This window comes from Nicotiana attenuata, unplaced genomic scaffold, assembly GCF_001879085.1.
Source record: "Nicotiana attenuata strain UT unplaced genomic scaffold, NIATTr2, whole genome shotgun sequence".
Lineage (NCBI taxonomy): Eukaryota > Viridiplantae > Streptophyta > Magnoliopsida > Solanales > Solanaceae > Nicotiana > Nicotiana attenuata.
The window spans coordinates 52,227-77,897 of record NW_017675015.1 but is presented as its reverse complement, the minus strand read 5'-3'; the positions used below and the strand labels follow the sequence as shown (position 1 = coordinate 77,897).

Here is a 25,671-nt window from a genome sequence, read left to right as displayed (position 1 = left end):
ATTCACATGTGAAAAAGATATTTATATATTAAGTTTAAAAATAATAAAGCATTAAATTTTTCCTTGGGCTTGAAATTATGAAAATGGTTACAAGCCAACAAGTAATTAAAATTAAAATCATAATTCCCAAACCTATTATGCTACTCCTAGTGAAATTAAGTTATTTCCAGCATTTTCCCTAGTAAGACACAAACTATTCTAGAGATTATGAGTAGCAAACTACTATATATTGAATATGTTTCCTTTTGTATGATTTGAATTTATCTTTTTGAATATTTAATCTTCTATAGGCTTTATTTTTGAGTCGAAGCTTGGTTAATATCTTTCTACTCATGTGATTTATCCTTTTTTTTGGTCTTTGCTTAGTTTCTTTTATGTTATTGTAGAGTATTTGATGGATCTATACTCTGGTCATCTTTCATGTTTTCTTAATTCATCACCATTTAAACAGTAAAATTGTCTAGAGAGTTTTACTAAGTCCTATAAAAGTATGTATGTTATTGTATTCTACTTTTAATAGTGACTTTTACATGACATTTTAAAAAAATACCGACAATTAACCGAACCGTACCGATACCGAAGAGAAACCGACATGATTGGGACGGTTTCGAAAAGTCTAATTTTGATTATACAAAATAGAATAACCGAAAAATTGGTATGGTATAAATTTTATGAAATAACTACCGAACAGAACCATTGACACCCCTAATCCAGCGGATATCGAATATCGAACGGTTACACCCAAAAACAAAAAACAAATGGGCAGACTCTCTTTGGTATTCATTTGTTGCAATTGGTTCTGTACCCTGGCATATATAACACTACCAAAAAATAGGAATTAGTTCGGTAGCTAAACAGAAAATTCGTCACTAATTCCATTTAGCGACGGATTAACGACAAGATTATTAAGAAATTTTGTTAGCTACGAGCGATTTAGCGACAAAATCCGTAGCAAATTTTAGTATTTTTGGAGTGTAATGAATACTTCCAGAGTTCCACTTCCAGTTGTATCTGCCAGAGAAATTTGTTACACTTTATTAGATTAGATAATAGGGATAAGTAAAGCTACTAATTAAATACCACAGGATACAATCACTTAATTGTGTTACATTTACAAGAATCTACTCATTACGGATCTGTAGAGCTTCTTCAAATATTTTAAGCTTACATAATGGAAGGAGAGAAAAAGGTTGGAAAAATACAGTAAACAGTGTCAAAACAAGAGAAAAGTATTTCAGCTATTTCACAAATCGCTGGTGAGTAGCTGCACACACTGATAATATTTTTAATGACATATCCTAGGAGAATTTCTTTCGAAGTTATTTGATCACTTTCTTATCAAGCTGGAAACCTTTACTGTATCGAGAATAGGCGGATCTGAAGTAAAGATTTCACTCGGAATCATAACATATTTAGGATTTTGACTATTGAAAAAAGCGAGTACAGTAGCATTTTTGTGCCCACATTATAAAGGAAGTGAATAAGACCTTGTGGGATCACAAACACGTCGCCAAGATTCAAAATTTTCCAGAAGAGACGACTCTTGAAAATATCTACAGCATGAGGAGCAAGAAATCCAGCATAAATATTACCCTCCAATATAGTTATAAGCTCGGTAGCTCGAGGGTGTGTGTGAAATGGGACTAGACTCTTGGATTCCAAATCAGTACGAGCTATAAAAATACCAAGAGTGTTGAGTCCAGGAATTCTGTTGATATCCATACTTAGGCTGCACTATATTTTCAATTGCATTAAGACCTGAAGCAAAGAAATCATCTGCTTTAGCAAGCTTTGGGTCTTTGCAAATCTCTCCATTCACGAATACTGAATAAATGAAACAAAACAAATTAAAGCTAAGCATATTATGCAGATATTATGTAATACCCCCAATATTTTAAATGGGGACATATGGGGTATTTATTAAATAATTTAAGTTTGAATAAAAAGAAAAGAAAAAAAAGAAAACAACTAACTAAATAAACAAAAAAAAAAGGAAAAGTTTAAAAATTGAAACCAAAAAGGGCCGAAGCCCATACAATACATCTGCCCAAGTTTTTAAAAGGGTTAGGGGAAGGGGGCGAAGCAGAAGCTTCAGATACGAAACAAAAAAAAACAGAGAAGGAAAGAAAGAAAGAACAAGAAAAGAGAGGAAGAAGAAGAAAGCTTTGGACAAAGACTTTAAGAAGAACCGGGGGTTGAAATTGAATCCTTCGACTCAAGAGGTTAACTTCTTCTCCTCATCTGTTGAATTATTTCACTGTACTTATGCAATTTCATGTGGTACAAAGGAATTCAATATCAACTTTCTTTCATATAAAAAGAAATATACAATTACTATGGAGATAACAAGGCTATAAGGGTTTGGTTTAAGTACTGATAGGTCTACTCTAGACGAATAAATTATACTAAATAGTTTGAAATTGATAGAATTATGGACTAGTTCTATGATTAAATATAACTACCTTTTTATTTACAAGATTTTTGGACTAATTTAAATTACTCATAGCATGGGTAAATATAAATCCACAAATTTAGACTCAAACATGAACCCCGATGATTGGATTTTCTAAAATAGCTATGAATTAGCCTAAATAATGAAATTAACATGAGATCGATATTATGTGGTTATAGATTGATTGAAGAAAGTTGTATGGATCGATCGAGGTGACGAGTTTGGCATTGAGACGACCCAAAGGGTCATCACCTGCTTTTAATTGAATTTTGTGTCTCCGAGGCCTTGAAAACCTCATTTAGAGTCGCCTCGTTTTGCGTGCGCAGTTCGGGCGCGTAGCCGTAAAGCTTAAATATGAAATTCTGTGAAAAAATGCTAAGTTTTGATGTTAAAATGAATAAATTTGACCTTGGTCAACGTTTTGGGTAAACGGAGGGTCCGTAGAAAAATATGGGACTTGGGCGTATGCCCGGAATCGAATTCCGAGGTCCCGAGCCCGAGAAATGAATTTTTAAAGGAAATTATTATCTGAAATTGTTTAAGGAAATTTGAAATGAAATTTGATTAGAACGTGTTGGTATCGGGCCCGTATTTTGGTTTCGGCACCCGGTACAGGTCTTATATATGATTTAAGATGTTTTTGTAAAATTTGGTGAAAAACGGACGTCGTTTGACGTGATTCGGACTTAAATTGCTAAATTTGATACTTGATGAAGTTTGAGAAAAATGCTTTGATTTTGATATTTCATTTGTTGATAATGATGTTATTTTGGCGATTTGATCGCACGAATAAGTCCGTATGATGTTATTGAGTTAGTACGTGTGTTTCGTTAGGAGCCCCGAGGGCTCGGGTGTGTTTCGGATGTGATTCGGGAAAGTTTGAACTTAAGAAAAATTGCAGAAATTACAGCTGAGCATAGTAGGCCTGCAGGCTTCGCATTTGCAAAGCCTGTCTCACAAATGCGATATTGCAAATGCGAGCGGCCTTTCGCAATTGCGAAGTAGGCCCAGGCCAGTCCTTCTCGCAAATGCGAGGATTGTCATCGCAAATGCGATTACCCTGATGTCGCAAATGCGAAGGTCTAGTATTTCTCAAGGGTTCGCAAATGCGAACCCTGTCTTCGCAATTCCCACATCAGCAGGTTGCGAACCCCTGTTCGCATTTCCCATATCAGAGACCTGCAATTTTACACTTAAACGATTTTGAACCCCATTTTTCATATTCTCACACCCAAACACACTTAGGTGATTTTCCAAGAGCAAGTCTTCTTCCAAATCAATTGTAAGTTAGTTTTTACTCATTTCTTTCAATCATTAACATCTTTTAACATGATTTCAACCTAAAATCAAAGATTTTCATGGGGGAAATTGGGTATTTTGGGTAGAACCTAGGTTTTTCAAAAATTGGGGATTTGGACCTCATTTAGCACTTATTGATGTAATTAAGTAATTTGTGATTAGATACGAGCGAATCGGCGGTGGAATCAAGGGGTAAAGCTATAATTGAGACTTGAGTTGTGTTCAAGGCATCGAGGTAAGTGTTTGGTCTAACCTTAGATTGAGGGATTAGGAGTTGAGTCCTAGTTGCTATGTGATAATTGTTGAGTACGACGTATAGGCATGGTGACGAGTATCTATACGTTGGTGTCAAGTATGACCGTGAGTCTTATATTGTGATTTTCATGATTTCGTTGTATTATTCATGCCTTGGTGAAGATTTCTAATTGTTGTATAAAGTTTGTGGAAATAATTGTGACCTATGAACATTGAGGAGCATTGGCTCAAGTTGTATAACGAATTGTGAAAGAATAAGTGATAATTGAACCTCTAGAGCATTTACTCGAGTTGTGAAGTGAATTGTGAAGTAAAAGTGAGAAAGAGAAGAGATCATTATGTTGTCACCCTTGTCGGGCTATTGTTGATGTAATTGTTATCTCCCTTGCCGGGATGTTGATGCTATTGATGTTGTTCCCTTGCCGGGATTTAATTGTTGACTTATTGCTCCCTTTCCGGGATTCTTATTGCAAATTTCCTTTATTTCCTTGCCCTAATATTTGTGATTGCTGTTTGGGCGAGGAAGAGAGTTAAAGCACGATGGGTGATGCTGTGCATTGTTTGTTTTGTGAGGAAAGAGTGTAAAGCACGAAGGGTGATGCCGTGCCGCACGATGTACCATTCCGTACCTATTATATTGATTTCATGGTGAGGATCAGAATAAAAGCACGAAGGGTGATGCCGTGCAATTTATATTGATTCTTATGGCGAGGACGAGAGTAAAAGCACGAAGGGCGATGCCGTACACTTGTCTTTGATTTTCCTGATTCTTGCTGATAATTGAGTTATGTTGTCGTTTACTTTTATTTACTGATTTTCTGTTGTTACTTGATTTTATTTCGATGTTATAGATTCCCTTACCCTATTTGCCTTGTGATTGTTGTTTTGGTGAGGAAGAGCGTAAAGCACGAAGGGTGATGCCGTGCATTATTTTGGTGAGAGAGTGTTAAAGCACGAAGGGTGATGCCGTGTATTGTTTTGGTGAGAGAGGGTAAAAGCACGAAGGGTGATGCCGTGCACTTGTTGCCGTTTGTTATGATTTCTTGTTGTTATCGGTTCAAGTCCATTAATTGTCTTATTCCACTATTACTGTGATTCTTTATGTTGGCATTTTCCTTTATTGTGTTACTTGTTATTATTGGCTCGAGGTATCCTTGCGCAATATTATGCCTTGAATTTATGCTATAATTGCTACATGTTTATGTGACTTAGTTTCTACTTGACATTTAGCATACTAAATATTAAATTGCCTATTTGCTCCTTAAAGTCCATAATTAATTGCTACTTGTCATTATTTGTTTTCCTCGGTGAGTCATAATTATTTTGTACTTTGTTGTCTTATGAATTCGTATTAATTGTTGCATTTGTTGGAGTAATTTCATTTGGAAGAACTGTTAATATATGAAATGGGAGCGGGTGGTACGCCTACCACAAAATATAATGAAATGGGAGCGGGTGGTACGCCTACCACAAGATATGAGAATTGGGATCGGGTTGCACGCCTGCAACGAGTTGTGAACCGAGAGTGAAATCTGCCTTTGTTTTCATTATCCTTGTTAGAAGTTGAATTTTGGTTTCCTGATAATCCTTTTGAGATTCTGTTTTATCTGTTATTTCCCGTAGCATGTTTCCCCCTCCCACCTTTAATTGTTTATTTCTACTTTACTCTCCGCTGTATATTATACAACTGCATAGGTTTATGTGGTAGTCTGGTCTAGCCTCGTCACTACTTCGCCGAGGTTAGGCTAGGCACTTACCAGCACATGGGGTCGGTTGTGCTGATACTACACTCTGTGCTCTTTTGCACAGATCCAGGTCCCGGACAGCAGCAGTAGCTCGGGAGCCAGCCTTCAGTCCACCGAGACTCCGAGGTAGCCTTGCACGCGTCCGCAGGCCCGGCGTCTCCTCTATCTTATATTTCATTCTGTTATCTCATGTTTTCGAGACAAACAATGTTATATTTCTTTCAAACAATTGTATTTAGTACTCTTAGTAGTCCGTGGATGATGTGACACCAGTTCTTGGGTAGAGGCACATGTTGAATTCCGCATTATTGTTCAGCTTATTTAATTTAAGTCTTCCGCTTTAATTTCATATTCCGCTGTCATTTAAATATTTAACACTTGTTGTTATGATTGATAAAAGGATTTAAAATAAAGTAGGTAGGAGTTTATGATTTGTGGCTTGCCTAGCTTCTACGAGTAGGCGCCATCACGACCCCCGAGGAAGGGGAAATCTGGGTCGTGACAGGCATTTCACAGAGGCTACGGAGTTAGGAAAACTTCACACTTTTTCTTTCCTGTCGTGCGGTTTTGTATCTCTAATGCTAAATTGAAACCTCTACTCTTGTCCCTTCGCGAATGGCGAGGTCATGTACCGCTTCTTCACCCGAGCAGCAGCACAGACCAGTGATAGATCAGCTACGTCTTCGGAGGCTTTGTGGAGGTTGGATAAGTTTCACCAAGCTCTTCACTGCTACATTCAGCGGTGCATCTACTCAGGATCCCCAGGATTATCTAGACAACTGTCATGAGGTTCTCAGGAACATGGGGATCGTGGAGACCAATGGGGTCGATTTTGCTACCTTTCGCTTGTCTGGATCCGCCAAGACCTGTTGGAGAGATTATTGATTGGCTATACCAGTTAGGTCACCAACTTTTACTTGAGAACAGTTCACGCAACTATTTCTGGAGAAGTTTCTACCCATCACTTAGAGAGAGGTCTATCGGAGGCAGTTTGAGCGTCCCCAGCAGGGTTCTATGACTGTTACTCAGTACGAGATCAGATTCATCGACTTGGCTCGTCATGCTCTTATCATACTTCCCACCGTAAGAGAGAGAGTGAGGAGGTTCATTGAGGGACTCATCTAGCCCGCTCAGTTAGCTAGAGGTGGAGGTAGAGGTATTAGAGGTGGAGGTAGAGCTGCTAGAGGTGGAGGTAAAGGTATTAGAGGTGGAGGTGCAGGTATTGTTCTGGTTTGTGGTAGAGAAGCTTCGGTTTTATTTTGCGCCATATCTGGTCATGCCTAGTGATTCTTTGAGTGTCCCTGTTTATATGTCTACGCCGGTGGGTGATTCTATTGTGGTGGAGCGCGTCCATTGTTCATGTATAGTGGTTATTGGAGGTTTTGAGACTCGTGTAGATTTGCTTCTTCTGGACATGGATGATTTCGATGTTATATTGCTGATGGACGGGTTATCATCTTACCACGCTATCTTGGACTATCACGCCAAGACTGTGACCTTAGCTTTACCGGGTTTGCCTCGTTTAGAGTGGAGAGGGACTCCTGGTCATTCTACCCGTAGTGTTATCTCTTATGTGAAGGGTCAACGTATGGTCGAGAAGGGGTGTTTGGCCTATTTGGCATATGTTCGTGATTCTAGTGCTGAGGTTCATTCCATAAATTCTGTGCCTGTTGTTCGTGAGTTTACTGAGGTTTTCCCTTCAGACCTGCCGGGTATACCACCCGACAGGGATATTGACTTCTGCATTGATCTGGTTTCGGGCACTCAACCCATTTCTATCCTGCCATATCGTATGGCCCCGCCTGAGTTGGAAGAGTTAAAGAAGCAGTTACGAGACTTGCTTGAGAAGGGTTTCATTCGACCTAGTGTTTCGCCTTGGGGTGCGCCAATGTTATTTGTTAAGAAGAAGGATGGGTCAATGAGGATGTTTATTGATTACCGGCAATTGAACAAGGTTACAATCAAGAATAAGTATCCATTGCCGAGGATTGATGATTTGTTTGATCAGCTTCAGGGTGCCAAGGTATTTTCAAAGATTGACTTGAGATCTGGCTACCATCAGTTGAGGATTAGGGCATCCGATGTCCCTAAGACAGCTTCTGCACTCAGTACGGGCATTATGAGTTCTTGGTGATGTCATTCGGGTTGACAATTGCCCCAGCAGCTCTTATGGATTTGATGAACTAGGTGTTCAGGCCTTATTTGGATTCGTTCGTGATAGTCTTCATGATGATATTTTGATATATTCCCGCAGCCGAGAGGAGCACGAGCAACAACTTAGAGTGGTTCTTCAGACTTTGAGGGATAGTCAGTTGTACGCCAAGTTTTTGAAGTGTGAGTTCTAGTTGAGTTCAGTTGCATTCCTGGGTCATGTTGTGTCAGCAGAGGGTATTCAGGTTGATCTGAAGGCGATTGAGGCAGTCAAGAACTGGCCTAGACCAGCATCAGCTACAGAGATTCGGAGTTTCTTGGGATTGGCAGGCTACTATCGTCGGTTCGTGGAGGGGTTTTCATCTATTGTAGCCCCGATGACCAGGTTGACCCAGAAGGGTGCCCAGTTCAAATGGTCGGACGAGTGTGAGGCGAGCATTCAGAAGCTCAAGATAGCTCTGACTACGGCACTGGTGTTGGTTTTGCCCACAGGTTCCGGGCCTTATACAGTTTATTGTGGTGCATCTCGTATTGGACTTGGTGCAGTGTTGATGCAGGATGGCAAGGCTATTGCCTATGCTTCGCGGAAGTTGAAGATTCATGAGAAGAACTACCCGGTTCATGATTTGGAGTTGGCAGCCATAGTTCACGCATTGAAGATTTGGAGGCATTATCTGTATGGCGTGGCATGTGAGGTGTTCACGGATCACAAAAGTCTTCATTATTTGTTCAAGCAAAAGGAGTTGAATTTGAGGCAGAGGAGGTGGTTGGAGTTGTTGAAGGATTATGATATCACCATTTTAAATTATCCGAGAAAGGCCAATGTGGTGGCCGATCCTTTGATTAGGAAGTCAGCGCATTTCATTCCTGTGGCAGTCTCCTATTCATCCGAGAGGTTAGCTGAGATCTATATTCGGGAGATTGTTCGTCTTCATGGTGTGCCCGTATCTATCATTTTGGACCGGGGTACGCAGTTTACCTCGCGCTTCTAGAGAGCAGTTTAGCGAGAGTTGGGTACGCGGGTTGGGTTGAGCACAGCATTCCATCCCCAGACGGACGGACAGTCCGAGCGGGCTATTCAGATTTTGGAGGATATGCTCCGAGCTTGTGTCATTGACTTTGGAGGTTCGTGGGATCAGTTTTTGCCTTGGGCGGAGTTTGCCTACGATAACAGCTAGCAGTCGAGTATCCAGATGGCTCCTTTTGAGGCTTTATATGGTAGGCGGTGTCGGTCTCCGGTTGGGTGGTTTGAGCCGGGAGAGGCTCGGTTGTTGGGTACAGATCTGGTTCAGGAGGCCTTGGACAAGGTCAGGATCATTCAGGATAGGCTTCGTACAGCTCAGTCCAGGCAAATGAGTTATGCAGACCGCAAGGTTCGAGATGTGGCTTTTATGGTTGGTGAGCGGGTATTGCTCCGAGTGTCGCCTATGAAGGGCGTGATGAGATTTGGGAAGAAGGGCAAGCTTAGCCCTAGGTTCACTGGTCCGTTTGAGATTCTTGATCGAGTGGGAGAGGTGGCTTATAGACTTGCTTTGCCGCTGAGCTTATCAGCCCTGCATCCAGTGTTTCACGTGTCCATGCTTTGGAGGTATCACGACGACCCAACCCACGTGTTAGATTTCAGCACTGTCCAGTTGGACAAGGAGTTGTCTTATGAGGAGGATCCGGTAGCTATTCTAGACCGGCAGATTCGTCAGTTGAGGTCGAAGAGTTCCCTTCTGTTCGTGTCTGGTGGAGAGGTCAGCCTCCTGAGGCATCGACCTGGGAGTCCGAGTCCGATATGCGGAGCCGTTATCCTCATCTTTTCCCCGACTCAGGTACTTCCTTCTTCTGTCCGTTTGAGGACGAACGATTGTTTTAGAGGTGGAGAATGTGACGACCCAAAGGGTCATCACCTGCTCTTAATTGAATTCTGTGTCTCCGAGGCCTTGAAAATCTCATTTAGAGTCGCCTCAATTTGCGTGCGCAGTCCGGGCGCATAGACGGAAAGCTTAAATATGAAATTCTGTGAAAAAATGCTAAGTTTTGATGTTAAAATGAATAAATTTGACCTTGGTCAATGTTTTGGGTAAACGGACCCGGACCCGTGATTTGACGGTCTCGCAGGGTCCGTAGGAAAATATAGGACTTGGGCGTATGCCCGGAATCGAATTCCGAGGTCCCGAGTCCGAGAAATGAATTTTTAAAGGAAATTGTTTTCTGAAATTGTTTAAGGAAATTTGAAATGAAATTTGATTAGAACGTGTTGGTATCGGGCCCGTATTTTGGTTCCGGCGCCCGGTACAGGTCTTATATATGATTTAAGATGTTTCTGTAAAATTTGGTGAAAAACGGACGTCGTTTGACGTGATTTGGACTTAAATTGCTAAATTTGATACTTGATGAAGTTTGACAAAAATGCTTTGATTTTGAGGTTTAATTTGTTGATAATGATGTTATTTTGGCAATTTGATCGCGCGAATAAGACTGTATGATATTATTAAGTTAGTACGTGTGTTTGGTTAGGAGCCCCGAGTGCTCGGGTGTGTTTCGGATGTGATTGAGGAAGGTTTGAACTTAAGAAAAATTGCAAAAATTACAGCTAAGCATAGCAGGCCTGCAGGCTTTACATTTGCGAAACCTGGCTCGCAAATGCGATATCGCAAATGCGAGCGGCCTTTCACAATTGCGAAGTAGGCCCAGGCCAGCCCTTCTCGCAAATGCGAGGATTGTCATCGCAAATGCGATTACCCTGATGTCGCAAATGCGACCTTCATGTCGCAAATGCGACCTTCATGTCGCAAATGCGAAGGTCTAGTATTTCTCAAGGGTTCGCAAATGCGAACCCTGTCTTCGCAATTCCCACATCAGCATTGCGAACCCCTGTTCGCATTTCCCATATCAGAGACCTGCAATTTTACACTTAAACGATTTTGAACCCCATTTTTCATATTTTCTCACACCCAAACACACTTAGGCGATTTTCCAAGAACAAGTCTTCTTCCAAATCAATTGTAAGTTAGTTTTTACTCATTTCTTTCAATCATTAACATCCTTTAGCATGATTTCAACCTAAAATCAAAGATTTTCATGGGGGAAATTGAGTGTTTTGGGTAGAACCTAGGTTTTTAAAAAATTGGGGATTTGGACCTCAATTTGAGGTCCGATTTCAATACAAATTATATATTTGAGTTCGTGGGGGAATGGGTAATCGGGTTTTGGTTCGAACCTCGGGTTTTGACCACGTCGGCCCGGGGGAGATTTTTGACTTTTTGGGTAAAACTTTGGAAAACTTATTTTCATGCATTGGGGTTGATTCATTTAGCACTTATTGATGTAATTAAGTAATTTGTGATTAGATACGAGCGAATCAGCGGTGGAATCAAGGTGTAAAGCTATAATTGAGACTTGAGTTGTGTTCAAGGCATCGAGGTAAGTGTTTGGTCTAACCTTAGCTTGAGGGATTAGGAGTTGAGTCCTATTTGCTATGTGATAATTGTTGAGTACGACGTATAGGCATGGTGACGAGTATCTATACGTTGGTGTCAAGTATGACCGTGAGTCTTATATTGTTATTTTCATGATTTCAATGTATTATTCATGCCTTGGTGAAGATTTCTAATTGTTGTATAAAGTTTGTGGAAATAATTGTGACCTATGAACATTGAGGAGCGTTGGCTCAAGTTGTATAACGAATTGTGATAGTATAAGTGATAATTGAACCTCTAGAGCATTTGCTCGAGTTGTGAAGTGAATTCTGAAGTAAAATTGAGAAAGAGAAGAGATCATTATGTTTTCACCCTTGTCGGGCTATTGTTGATGTAATTGTTATCTCCCTTGCCGGGATGTTGATGCTATTGATGTTGTTCCCTTGCCGGGATTTAATTGTTGACTTATTGCTCCCTTGCAGGGATTCTTATTGCAAATTTCCTTTATTTTCTTGCCCTAATATTTGTGATTGCTGTTTGGGTGAGGAAGAGAGTTAAAGCACGAAGGGTGATGCCGTGCATTGTTTGTTTTGTGAGGAAAGAGTGTAAAGCACGAAGAGTGATGTCGTGCCGCACGATGTACCATTCCGTACCTATTATATTGATTTCATGGTGAGGATTAGAGTAAAAGCACGAAGGGTGGTTCCATGCAATTTATATTGATTCTTATGGCGAGGACAAGAGTAAAAGCACGAAGGGTGATGCCGTGCACTTGTCTTTGATTTTCCTGATTCTTGCTGGTAATTGAGTTATGTTGTCCTTTACTTTTATTTACTGATTTTCTCTTGTTACTTGATTTTATTTCGGTGTTATCGATTCCCTTACCCTATTTTCCTTGTGATTGTTGTTTGGGTGAGGAAGAGCGTAAAGCACGAAGGGTGATGCCATGCATTGTTTTGGTGAGAGAGTGTTAAAGCACGAAGGGTGATGCCGTGTATTGTTTTGGTGAGAGAGGGTGAAAGCACGAAGGGTGATGCCGTGCACTTGTTGCCGTTTTTTATGATTTCTTGTTGTTATCGGTTCAAGTGCATTAATTGTCTTATTCCACTATTACTGTGATTCTTTATGTTGGCATTTTCCTTTATTGTGTTACTTGTTATTATTGGCTCGAGGTATCCTTGCGCAACATTATGCCTTGAATTTATGCTATAATTGCTACATGTTTATGTGACTTAGTTGCTACTTGACATTTAGCTTACTAAATATTAAATTGCCTATTTGCTCCTTAATGTCCATAATTAATTGCTACTTGTCATTATTTGTTTTCCTCGGTGATTCATAATTATTGTGTACTTTGTTGTCTTATGAATTCGTATTAATTGTTGCATTTGTTGGAGTAATTTTATTTGGAAGAAGTGTTAATATATGAAATGGGAGCGGGTGGTACGCCTACCGCAAAATATAACGCAATGGGAGTGGGTGGTACGCCTACCACAAGATATGAGAAATGAGATCGGGTTGCACGCCTGCAACGAGTTGTGAACCGAGAGTGAAATCTGCCTTTGTTTTCATTATCCTTGTTAGAAGTTGAATTTTGGTTTCCTGATAATCCTTTTGAGATTCTGTTTTATCTGTTATTTCCCGTAGCATGTTTCCCCCTCCCACCTTTAATTGTTTATTTCTACTTTACTCTCCGCTGTATATTATACAACTGCATAGGTTTATGTGGTAGTCTGGTCTAGCCTCGTCACTACTTCGCCGAGGTTAGGCTAGGCACTTACCATCACATGGGGTCGGTTGTGCTGATACTACACTCTGTGCTCTTTTGCACAGATCCAGGTCTTGGACAGCAGCAGTAGCTCGGAACCAGCCTTCAGTCCACCGAGACTCCGAGGTAGCCTTGCACGCGTCCGCAGGCCCGGCGTCTCCTCTATCTTATATTTCATTCTGTTATCTCATGTTTTCGAGACAAACAGTGTTATAGTTCTTTCAAACGATTGTATTTAGTACTCTTAGTAGTCCGTGGATGATGTGACACCAGTTCTTGGGTAGAGGCACATGCTGAATTCCGCATTATTTTTCAGCTTATTTAATTTAAGTCTTCTGCTTTAATTTCATATTCCGCTGTCATTTAAATATTTAATGCTTGTTGTAATGATTGATAAAAGGATTTGAAATAAAGTAGGTAGGAGTTTATGATTTGTGGCTTTCCTAGCTTCTTCAAGTAGGCGCCATCACGACCCCCGAGGGTGGGGAAATCCGGGTCATGAAAGGCATTTCACACGAGTACTGTGAGTAGTAATCTTACCGCAATTTGTGTTTTCATAACTTGCATGATTTACACATGATTTTTAATATGAATATGTTATTGATTAATTTGAGTTGCATGTGGGACAAGTCTTTTACTCGATATGATGCCGAAATAGTTATTTGAGATGATTACCGTTGTTTTAAATATTGCCGTTGTCACTAGATCTGTTTTACGGTTATTTGAATTTACTGTTATCGAAATGAAATATATGATCTGATAAGAACCGAAAGGCCCTATATTTTTTTAAAATATTTTCCTATGAGTATATATGGATACAGAGACAAGTATAAATGGGAGTAGACTTTGAAGGATCCCGTAGGTAACAGCGGGTTCGTTAGACCTGGTGCACCTTGTATTTACCGATTATAGAGTACAGTTATAGCCATCGATATTGGGAAGGTAGAACTAGCATACCGTTACCGATTTCCCTCGAGTAGGGACTACCGTTATATTTGACTTCTTGCGAAGAAGTCCACAGTTATACCGATTACATGATACGTTTATTGAAACCTCCCAAATGTGAATACTGATATAATACAGTGGTAACCAAGCTTATTACTGAACTGTTAATGGTATTATACTACAAGAAAAGCATGATGAGACTGAAAATTATTTATTGTTTCTGAAAGGGCATTTTGGTGTTATTTTCTATTTGAGATACTAGCATGTTTGCTGACTTGTCCCCAATAAAAACGGTTGTGGTATTAAGTGTTATTACTCACTGAGCTAGCGACTCATTCCCCGCTAATTTATTTTTACAGAGAGAGCAGTTGACGCAGGCGAGGATTTCGTTAGTTAGAGCGCACAGGTTGATAGTTCTTGGTGAGCCTCGCACTTGTTCGTGTGGGCGTAAATTTTATTTATTGTTATGGTCTTTTCTTTGAACTCTTAGAGTCGCTCCATGGTCATTATTTTAGTGTCATGAGTATTATTTTGTTATTATAGTCTTATGTTGAGTATCGTTCTTTATTATCAAGGTTGGAGATAAATTAGTATTTCTGGTTGTTAGTGGGTTGATTAGTAATGGTGGAGACTCGTTTTGGTTGATTGATAGGCTGTCAATTGTTTGGTATGATATTAGGATGTTTGGTTGTTGATTTGAGACAGGGAAATTTTTGGGATAGTCCAAAAACAGGGGAAACTCTGTCCGATTTTCTGTAAAATACCGATGAGGCTTACTTGGGAGCACTTACTCCTAAGCGCCGGTCACAATCCTAAATTGGGTCATGACAAAGTTGGTATCAGAGCTTAGGCTTTAAGTCCCGAGTCATGGAGAAATGTTTAGTAGAGTCTTGTTCATGGGTATGTAGGCGCCCATTCTTATGATCTTGAGGCTACTGAACATCTAGGAATGTTTTCCCTTCTTTCATTCTTTGATCGTGCGTTGAGATAACTTGAGATTGACATTGGAATGTTTCTTTCGCAGATGGATAGGACACGCACACCCTCATCTGCTTGACGTGGTACTACCCGGGGTGGAGGTCAAGTTGGGGTTCATCAAACTAGAAGACAGACTGCTCCTCAACCTCAAGTTGGGAACATGGGTCAAACCCAAGCTGTTATGCCAGATCAAGTGCAAGAGCAGGGAGTTCAGAACGCTCCACCACCAGTGCCAACTGTTGTACCTACTGTTGCCTTACCTGCAGACGCAGTGGCAAGGTTATTGAATGTGTTAGAGGCATTGGTGCCTACTCAGGGTGGAAGTTCAGCTCCTCAGGCTACTTTACAGACACAAGCACCTGCACAGACTCAGACTTTCGGAAATAAGGAAGTATCCCTACAAGAGTTTCTGAAATTGAAATCACCAAAATTCACAGGTTCCGATAATTCAGCAGATCCTCAAAGTTTCTTGGATGGGACACTTAAGGCATTACGTGCTCTTGGATGTTCTAGTGAGAGAGCCGTGGAGCTCGCAGCATACAAACTAGAGGATATGGCCAACACATGGTATGAAACTGTATTGCTAGGAAGGCCAGCAGGAGCAGCACCACTAACATGGGACGAGTTCACTAAGTTGTTCAAGAATCATTTTCTTCCAGACAGCCTGATGCAAAAATATGCTAGAGACTTTGAGAGATTGGTTCAGACTCCAGATATGGATGTGTCAACATATAACACTAAGCTTTGTAAGCTGGCTATATATGCTCCTTACTTAGTGCCTACCGAAGAAGCTCGAACTCAGAGGATTGTTGATGGATTGGTTGGTCGTCTATACACTACAGTAGCCCCACAGATGAATACTTTATCCTACTCTGATGTAGTCGACCTTGCTAGAAAGATTGAAAACAAGGGACGTGATGAGCGTGCAGCTAGTGATTTACATAAGAAGGCCAAGACAGAAGGGTCTTTCAGTGGCAATTTTAGTGAAAATCGAAGAGCAGGAAATCAGAGACAACAACAACAGTGTTCTCAGACAGGGACACATTTGTCTTCACAGTCCACATATAGGCCACATTATAGACAGGGTACTAGGGGACCGTCAGCATCTGGACATCGTAATTCTGGGCATATATATGCCACTACTCCAGTCTGCCAGACCTGTGGTAGATCATATTTGGGCCAATGTCGTGTTCTAACTGGAGAGTGCTTTCAGTGTGGCCAGTTGAGACATCACTTGAGGGATTGCCCTCAGCCTCCAAGAAATTTCAACCAGGCTTCTATTCAGTGAGCTGCACCGACTCAGACTACTCGTAATACTTCAGGTGCTACAGGTACAGGAAATCGAGGTTGAGGTGTTGGAGACCGTGCTACTGTGAATCAAGGACAAGGGAATGCTGGTAGAGGTCAGGCGAGAGTTTTTGCATTTACTAGACAGGATGCTCAAGCCTCCAATGTTGTGGTTACATGTATTCTTTTTGTGTGTTCATTTGATGCACTTGCGTTGATTGATCCGGGATCTACTCACTCCTATGTGTCCTCGTACATTGCTTTGAAGTTTAGTAGACAACCTGAGCTATTGAATGATCCTTTTCTAGTTGCTACTCCTGTTGGAGAGTCTCTATTAGCTGAATACGTGTATCGTGCTTGTCAGATTTGGGTTGAGGGTAGAGATACTCTAGCTGACCTTATTGTACTTGATATGATTGACTTTGACATGATGATGGGAATGGATTGGTTATCTTCTTGCTATGCCATAGTCGATTGTCATGCAAATATCGTAAAGTTTGAGATACCAAATGAACCCAGTTTTATTCTGAGAGGGAGTCAGGTTCCAGAGACTTGCAAAATTGTATCTTTTATGAAGGCTCAACGACTTCTAAAGAAAGGTTGCTTGGGTCTCTTAGCTATTGTAAATGACACAAGAAAGGAAACAGTTAGTATATAAAATTTACCAGTAGTGAGAGAATTCTAATGTATTTCCTGACGATTTAACAGGATTGCCTCCAGTACGAGAAATAGACTTTGGCGTTGATTTGCTGCCTGACACACAACCGATATTGATACCCCCATACCGAATGGCACAAGTAAAGTTGAGGGAGCTAAAGCAACAGTTACAGGATTTGTTAGATAAGGGTATTATTAGACCTAGTGTATCACAATGGGGTGCACTAGTACTGTTCGTAAAGAAGAAAGACGGATCCCTAAGAAAGTGCGTTGACTCCAGGCAGTTGAACAAGATAACAATACGCAATAAATATCCTTTGCCTCGTATAGACGACATGGTTGATCAGTTACAAGGAGCTGCCCACTTTTCAAAGATTAACCTCCGTTCTGGTTATCATCAACTTAGAATCAAAGATGAAGATATTTCTAAGACTGCTTTCAGAACCCGATACGAGCACTATGAGTTTCTTGTGATACCTTTCGGACTGACTAATGTTGCAGCGACATTCATGGAATTAATGAATAGAGTGTTCAAGCCGTTTTGTAACGACCCGACCGGACGTTTTGAGTCCTAGCGCTCCGTTCAGCAATCGGAAGCCATGAATAGCTCCATTTTTGGTATTCGGGAAGTTCGAAGTTGATTTGGGAAGAGAATCCTCATTTCGGAAGCTTAAAGTTGAAAGAATGAACTAGGATTGGATTTTTGAGTAAACGTCCTCGGAATCGGGATCTGAAGGTTCCAGCAAGTTCGTATGATGATTTCGGACTTGGGCGTATGCCCGGATTGGGTTTTGGATAACCCGGGAGCATTTTGGCACCTATTGTGGAAGTTAGCATTTTTGGAAGAAATTTCTTAAGTTTGGCTTGAAGTGCATTTCAGTATTATCGATGTCCGTTTGGGATTCCGAGTCTGGGAATAGCTCCGTATGGTGATTCTGGAGTTGGGAGCACGATCGGAAGTGAATTCGGAGGTCCTTAGGCCCTTTTGGAGCAATTTGGCTAAAGTTAGAATTTGAAGGTTTTTGAGAAGTTTGACCGAGAGTTTGACTTTTTGATATCGGGGTCGGATTCCGATTCCGAAAGTTGGAGTAGGTCTGTAATGTCGAATATGACTTGTGCGCAAAATTTCAGGTCAATCGGACGTGATTTGAAAGGTTTAAACATCGGAAAAAAAAGTTGGAAAGTTCAAAGTTCATAAAGCTTGAATCGGGGTGTAATTCATGGTTTTAGCATTGTTTGTTATGATTTGAGGCCTCGAGCAAGTCCGTAATGTGTTTTGGGACTGGTTGGTATGATTGGTTGGGGTCCCGGGGGCCTCGGGTGGATTCCGGGTGGCTAACGGATCGAATCCGGAGTTTGAAGAAGTGCTGAGGCAGCTGGTATCTAGTATTTCCGCTTCTGCGGAAATGGGACGGCAGAAGCGGCCCCGCAGAAGCGAAGAAGAAGCCGCAGAAGCGGACGAGGGCGAGGGCATCCAGGACCGCAGAAGCGGCCCTTGATCCGCTGGTGCGGAACCACAGAAGTGGTTGGCTTATCGCAGAAGCGAAAATGGGCTTGAGCCCAGGGATCGCAGAAGCGGAATATTTTCTGCAAAAGCGGGACCGCGGAAGCGGGATTATTTTCGCAGAAACGAAGATCCCTGGAGGCAGGAGGTTAATTTAAAGTCGGGGATTGGCCATTTCTCTCATATTTCTCATGGCTTGGGGAGATTTTGGAGAGCTTCAAGGAGGGGATTTTCGTCGTCAATGTCAAGGTAAGTTATCCCCATCACTTTTGTGTTAAATATATCAATTATGTATGGATTTAAGTATGAAGATTAGTGTAAATTTGGGGTTTTGGTTCAAAAAAAGAGGAAATTAGAAATCTTGGATTTTGATTACGATTTTGAGTATGGAATTAAGAGAAAATTATATATTCGAGTTCCTAAGGTTATGGGTAAACTTTATCTTCGAAAAGTTTTGGATTCCGGGCACGTGGGCCCGAGGGCGTTTTGGTCAACTTTCCAATCGGGGTTAGGAATTGCTATAAATTAGTTGTAATGAATATTTGAGCATATATTAATGGATTTGCGTAACCATTGGCTAGTCTTGGAGCATGGTGCATCAATTGGAGCCCTCGGAAGAATGTAGAATGCCTGTTTTGAGTCTTCGGAGCGAGGTGAGTCTCCTTTCTAATCTTGTGAGGGGGAATTTACCCCATAGGTGAAGTAATTGATTATGTGCTCCAATTTGTGGGGGCTACGTACGCACGAGGTGACGAGAGTTCGTGCGTAGCTACTATTATGCTATTGTCCGGGTAGTTAGGACCCAAAAGCATGTTGCACGTGGATTAATTGTGAACCCATTGGTAGCTCGAATTGTTTAACTCACATCGAATTAGTAAGTAATTTTATAAAAGGATTAAACTTCATTTCTTAAATTGTTAAAGGAGAATTGGTTTTATTTGAATAAATATTCCCCGATAAGTTCTTATTTGACTGATTGAGCATGTATTTTATGTGTGCCTGCGTCGCATGGATGATTCGCGAGCAGGATATGTGTTTATTTTATGGAACGGGCCGAACGCCTCGGTGAGAATAGATGCATCTATGGTTCGTGCCGCTCGACCCTCGGCAGTGCACAATTTACATTTCTGTTGGAGCGGGCCGTCGACCTCGGCATGATTTGCGCGTGTTTATCTGTTACTTGAAAATTGTAAATGTGGAATTGGCCCTACATGGCTTGATATAAACTGATAATATAATAAAGAACAAACTTTGGAAGCCCTGGATTTATTGTTGAAGGTGTTTACCTATTTTTCTGGCTTCACAATCAGAACTTCTATACAAATCCATGATTTTCCTCGCACTTATAGAATATTGCTAATTGACCTCTAGTGAGTGTCGGAGTTGGCCATCTCATCTCTACCCCTTTGGGATTAGGCGGGATACTCACTGAGTACACGTTGATTACTTACTCATACTACACTTTTGTGCATTTTTGTTGCACAGGTATATATACCTCTAGAAGCCTATTGGGCGTAGCAGCACGGACGACTCTGGGACTGGGTGAGCTGCATTGTTCGAGACGACCCGCAGCCAGTGTAGTCCCTTTCAGCATTTTAATATTTATTCCCTGTCCACTGTATTTCGGACAGATGTTGTATTTTACTTTTCTTATCGATAGTTGCTCATGTACTTGTGACACCGGGTTTCTGGGATGGGTTTCAACGGATTTGTACTAATTGTTATTATTTAAATTTGAATTCAAGTAGTGAACTTTTATTTATGAAAATGGAAGGAAAAACCTTAGATTTTCAAAAGTATTAAAAGAGGAATTTATTTGATAATCTAGTTGGCTGGCCTGACAGAGGTGTCCGGCGCCACCACGACCCTTAGTGGATTTTGGGCCGTGACAACATGGTATCAGAGCACTAGGTTCCCGTCGGTCTCACGAGTCATGAGCAAGTCTAATGAGGCTTGGTTTTTGCAAGCGTGGTTGAGCTTTCTTTTATGAGAGGGTGTCGTGGTCCTGATTGAGCGTACTAAGTTGTTGGCGTTATAATCTGCTACAATTCGCCTTTATGGCAGGATATTGTGAACTAGTATTGGAGTTACGACTGTCAGATATCGCATGGTGCAGTGGTTTAAGATCGAATCAGAATTTCTAATGTTGACGGATCGATAAAGATGACCTTTGGAAAGGTTTAAAGTTAGTAGCAATGGTGGGTTCAAGTGCCACGAAGATAGATTTTATTTGAGGCAACAATTGAGCAGCAAAGTATGAGGAAGGACATGTGGGAAGTGCCAGGCGATGTTTAAAATTTCGAGAAGGCCAAGTATGAGAAGCAAGATCGAGTGACCGATTAAGGAGATGAGTTCCGCCAAAGTGGGAGAGTGGCGAGGGTTGCATATGGGCTTGGCAGTAGGATGACTACGCGCCTTAATGAGAGTTTGGATCGAATTGGGGATTTTAATGATTGGTGATTGAAGCCTGCGGGTATGATGTGAAGTATGGGCTATTATGCGGCAGAAGATTGATATGGCGGAAAGGAGCTGCTTGGAATGGAGGAGGGTGCAGCATAACCCTGAATTTGGAAGGATGTTGCCACGCATTTAATTGATGTCCGCGAGGGGCGAATGGACTTGTGCAGCTGGAAGGTGAGCTCGGACTTAGGATGGGCTATTGGTGTCATAGTGAATGTACCACGTGCAGCGGCGTGGGAAGATGTCGGGAGGTGATTCCCCTAGGCCCGTGAGCAGATTAGCGATCACGTGGTTGGCGAAGCTTCTGCAAGGAATTATATTGGTCGTTCAACAAAGAGATCGGTCGTGCGAATGTGGATAAGACTCAGAATATGAAAGATGGGGATTTACAGGAAGATCCCGAGAGATTTTGATAATTGGTGGCGCGAGGTTAAGTCAATAAGAGGTAAAAAGGTCGGGCGAACTCAAGAATGGTGAAATGATGGTTTCAAGCTAAGTGGGAGAGTCCCACCGCTCATGATTGGGCTGTATGATTAACTACTTGCGTGATTTCTGGTTATTAGCATATTGATGGATTAATCCAGCTACGAGAACAAACCATAAGTAGTAAATTGAGCGGAGGAATTATTAAGGATGTGCTATGTTTAGCCTTCTTGCTCACGTTCGGACTTGGAAAAAAAAAGTTCAGGATTTATGCCTGGTATAGATACAGGTTTCAGAGGAAGTGATTTCGCCGGGTGCTTCGCCGAGAGAGTGTTCGTGTGTCACAAGAATTATGGAGTGAATTATATTTGGGACCAAGTCAGAGCGGGTGGCTCTCAGCAACGGTCCTAGTGGAACTCAAAAGATAAAGTGTGGCACCTAATGATTTCAAGCCTATAAGTACAACTAAGAATCAAGCTCTGTAGCAGCTTATGAGAAGGTGCCCAGAATGTTCTATGATGTGTTACCTTGTGGTGTAGCATTTGAGAAATGTGAAATAATTCGTGAGATTTGAGACAGCATGGTCTCGCAATTCAAGGTCACTCGGGGTGAGTGTAGAGGGACTATGTTATGTGTTGAAGAGAGTTAGAATTAATTCCAAAGCAATCAAGGATAAATTGGAAGGAAAGGGATTGATTAGCCATAGTTGAATTTGGCATGTTGGGGTCTGTGATCCGTTCATTCAGCGTGATCGAGTTATGCGTTTGATTTGTGGCGGTACGTGTGAGGTTTGTCGGCCGCCGTAATTGATAACATTCTAAACCATTCTACTGTTGTGTCTTGTTATGTGGAAGCAGATTCCAGAAGGGCTGGTGGCTTGGACCACTACTTGCAGATTTGCATATTCTACGGTTATGGGAATTTACCTGTGTGTTGCTATGATTCTCCCGAAGTGAGTTAAGTGAAAAGTTCGTATGTGATGAAGTGTTAAAATATTAATGATTTCGGAGTTATGATGAAAAATCGTGTTCTATTGTATGTTGGCATGTTGGGTGCAGTGAGTAGCATGGAAATACGAAGTGAGGATCAAGGTTGCAGTTCAGTGTTGACAAGGATGTCACGGGCTCGGATGAGCAAGGAAAGGGTTGAATGATTAAAGTAAGTTGCGGTTGTCTTCAGCGTCACATGAGATTGGTGTTTTGTAACGAGGGCTTGTATCATGGTTAATGATTCTTGATCGCTTATCAGCGTTAGTGCGGTCGGTGGGTTGGAGGTAAGACCCAGTTAATTGTTATGGTAGATTGTGGGAGTGTGTTCCACAGGAAGATTGCATAAATGTGACATGACGCCACTTGATTGATTAAAGATATAGACCAAGTATGAAGAATTGTGATGATATCGTTAAATTGACAATTTATGCCTGGAGGGAACTTTGTATATTGGGTTATGAACTGAGGAGGTTGCTCCGGTTATGATGGTTATTCTTACGTGATATGAGGCAAAAGGGGGTTGCTACGGACCTTTGAAAGGTCATTGGCCAAGTTGGTGCAATCAGAAATCGGCTGAGATCGGTTGATTGATTTATATGTGAACAGGGCTTTATATCGGGCCAGTGTGTTCGCTTCCGCGAGCGTTCCCTACGGAGGAATAGTCGGGGTGTTATTTTGTCATCAGCTATTCCAAGTAATGATGTAATGCGCCGTATGAGTTGTGAGACGGCTTGGTAAATTTTATGTGTTGAGGTTCCGTGTGGCAATGACGTATTATGAGCAAGATGGCTCTTGAGATTCAGACTGTATATCGCACCTCAGTTGTGCTCGAGTTTTGTAGCTTATCGCGCTATATGTCCCCTCAAGGATGGCATTATGCACTTAGCGTGCTTGTGACCTAGATTCGGTATTTTATCGCAATGAGCAAATTAGCTCGATGTGTATCTCCTTATGTGAGTCTACGTGTGGATCGGGTGGCACGCCGCCATGGTTTTATTGTGAGGATCGGGTGGCACGCCGCCATGGTTATATTGTGATGATCGGATGGCACGCCGCCATAGTTATGTTGTGTGGATCGGGTTGCATGCCGCAATAGTGTGATGATGAGTGTAGTTCTCTATATGCTAATTTTGTATGTCCTGCTTCCTATTTTCTAAGTAAAGTCCGTAGTAGTACGGGAGTTAGGTAATTCCTTCCAGAGTTCGATTTCCTGTTTGTGTTGTGTTCGGATTGGTAGCCTATTGGCACATTGTGGCGTCATATGAGACTTGTGATCGCATTCGGAGTGGCTTATTGCCGAGCAGTTCGTACTGGGTAAGATGAGACTGCGGGATTTAGGATCAGTGCAATCTGATTATATGAAGTATATTAAGGAGCGAAGGTCATTATTTGGTTCAGAATGGGGTAAAGTTCTTGTCAGAAGTATAGACTCGATGGTTGGTTGACTCGGCAGTTGATTATGAATTTCAGCATCTCATCCGTCGTGGCGGTATTGTAATAGTTAGAGTAAGACCTATGTAGGTCATGAGGTGCGATGGGAGCATCGGATTCGTGGAATTTCGATTAATTCAAACAGAAATGTTATTGTGGTCCTATGAGTAAAGTGATGCAAAGTGTGAATTCAGCAGAGTTATGCAGTCATGTTTGAGTACAGCGTATAGTGATTGATATGGTGATCGTATGTTGGAAACAGGTCGGGCATAGAATTCCGGATGTTGGAATTGGGCTCTGAGGCTTATTTGCTCGAATAAAAGGGAATATCTTCAGAATTGATCTAGCTGATGTACCCAATTGAGTTGTGGTAGCACGGGAAGGTGCATGAGAAGTTAAACAGTGATTTCAGACTACTCCAACATAGTTCTCAGCACGTTCGAGGACGAACGTTTGTTTAAGTGGGAGAGAATGTAACGACCAGACCGGTCGTTTTGAGTCCTAGCGGTCCGTTCAGCAGTCGGAGACCATGAACAGCTCCATTTCCGGTATTATGACTTGTACGCGTGGTTGGAATTGAATTTCGGGAAGTTCGGAGTTGATTTGGGAAGAGTATCCTCATTTCGGAAGCTTAAAGTTGAAAGAATGAACTAGGATTGGATTTTTAAGTAAACGACCTCGGAATCGGGATCTGAAGGTTCCAGCAGGTTCGTATGATGATTTCAGACTTGGGCGTATGCCCGGATTGGGTTTTGGATAACCCGGGAGCATTTTGGCGCCTATTATGGAAGTTAGCATTTTTGGAAGAAATTTCTTAAGTTTGGCTTGAAGTGGATTTCAGTGTTATCGATGTCCGTTTGGGATTCCGAGTCTGGGAATAGCTCCGTATGGTTATTCTGGAGTTGGGAGCACGATCGGAAGTGAATTCGGAGGTCCTTAGGCCCTTTTGGAGCAATTTGGCTAAAGTTAGAATTTGAAGGTTTTTAAGAAGTTTGACCGAGAGTTTGACTTTTTGATATTGGGGTCGGATTCCGATTCCGAAAGTTGGAGTAGGTCCGTAATATCGAATATGACTTGTGCGCAAAATTCGAGGTCAATCGGACGTGATTTGAAAGGTTTAAACATCAGAAATAGAAGTTGGAAAGTTCAAAGTTCATAAAGCTTGAATCGGGGTGTAATTCATGGTTTTAGCGTTGTTTGTTATGATTTGAGGCCTCGAGCAAGTCCGTAATGTGTTTTGGGACTGGTTGGTATGATTGGTTGGGGTCCCGGGGGCCTCGGGTGGATTCCGGGTGGCTAACGGATCGAATCCGGAGATTGAAGAAGTGCTGAGGCAGCTGGTATCTGGTATTTCCGCTTCTGCGGAAATGGGACGGCAGAAGCGGCCCCGCAGAAGCGAAGAAGAAGCCGCAGAAGCGGACGAGGGCGAGGGCAGCCAGGACCGCAGAAGCGGCCCTTGATCCGCTGATGCGGAACCGCAGAAGCGGTTGGCTTATCGCAGAAGCGAAAATGGGCTTGAGCCCAGGGACCGCAGAAGCGGAATATTTTCAGCAAAAGCGGGACCGCGGAAGCGGGATTTTTTCCGCAGAAGCGGAAATCCTTGGAGGCAGGAGGTTAATTTAAAGTCGGGGATTGGCCATTTCTCTCATATTTCTCATGGCTTGGGGCGATTTTGGAGAGCTTCAAAGAGGGGATTTTCATCGTCAATGTCAAGGTAAGTTATCCCCATCACTTTTGTGTTAAATATATCAATCATGTATGGATTTAAGTATGAAGATTAGTGTAAATTTGGGGTTTTGGTTGAAAACCTAGGAAATTAGAAATCTTGGATTTTGATTACGATTTTGAGTATGGAATTAAGAGAAAATTATATATTCGAGTTCCTAAGGTTATGGGTAAACTTTATCTTCGAAAAGTTTT

The 25,671-nt window shown here is 41.7% G+C and overlaps 1 pseudogene; it reads right to left on the bottom strand.

The window, feature by feature from the left end:
- Window positions 1-680: 680 nt before the first annotated feature.
- Window positions 681-25,671, bottom strand: part of LOC109219562 — a 39,939-nt pseudogene continuing 14,948 nt past the window's right edge.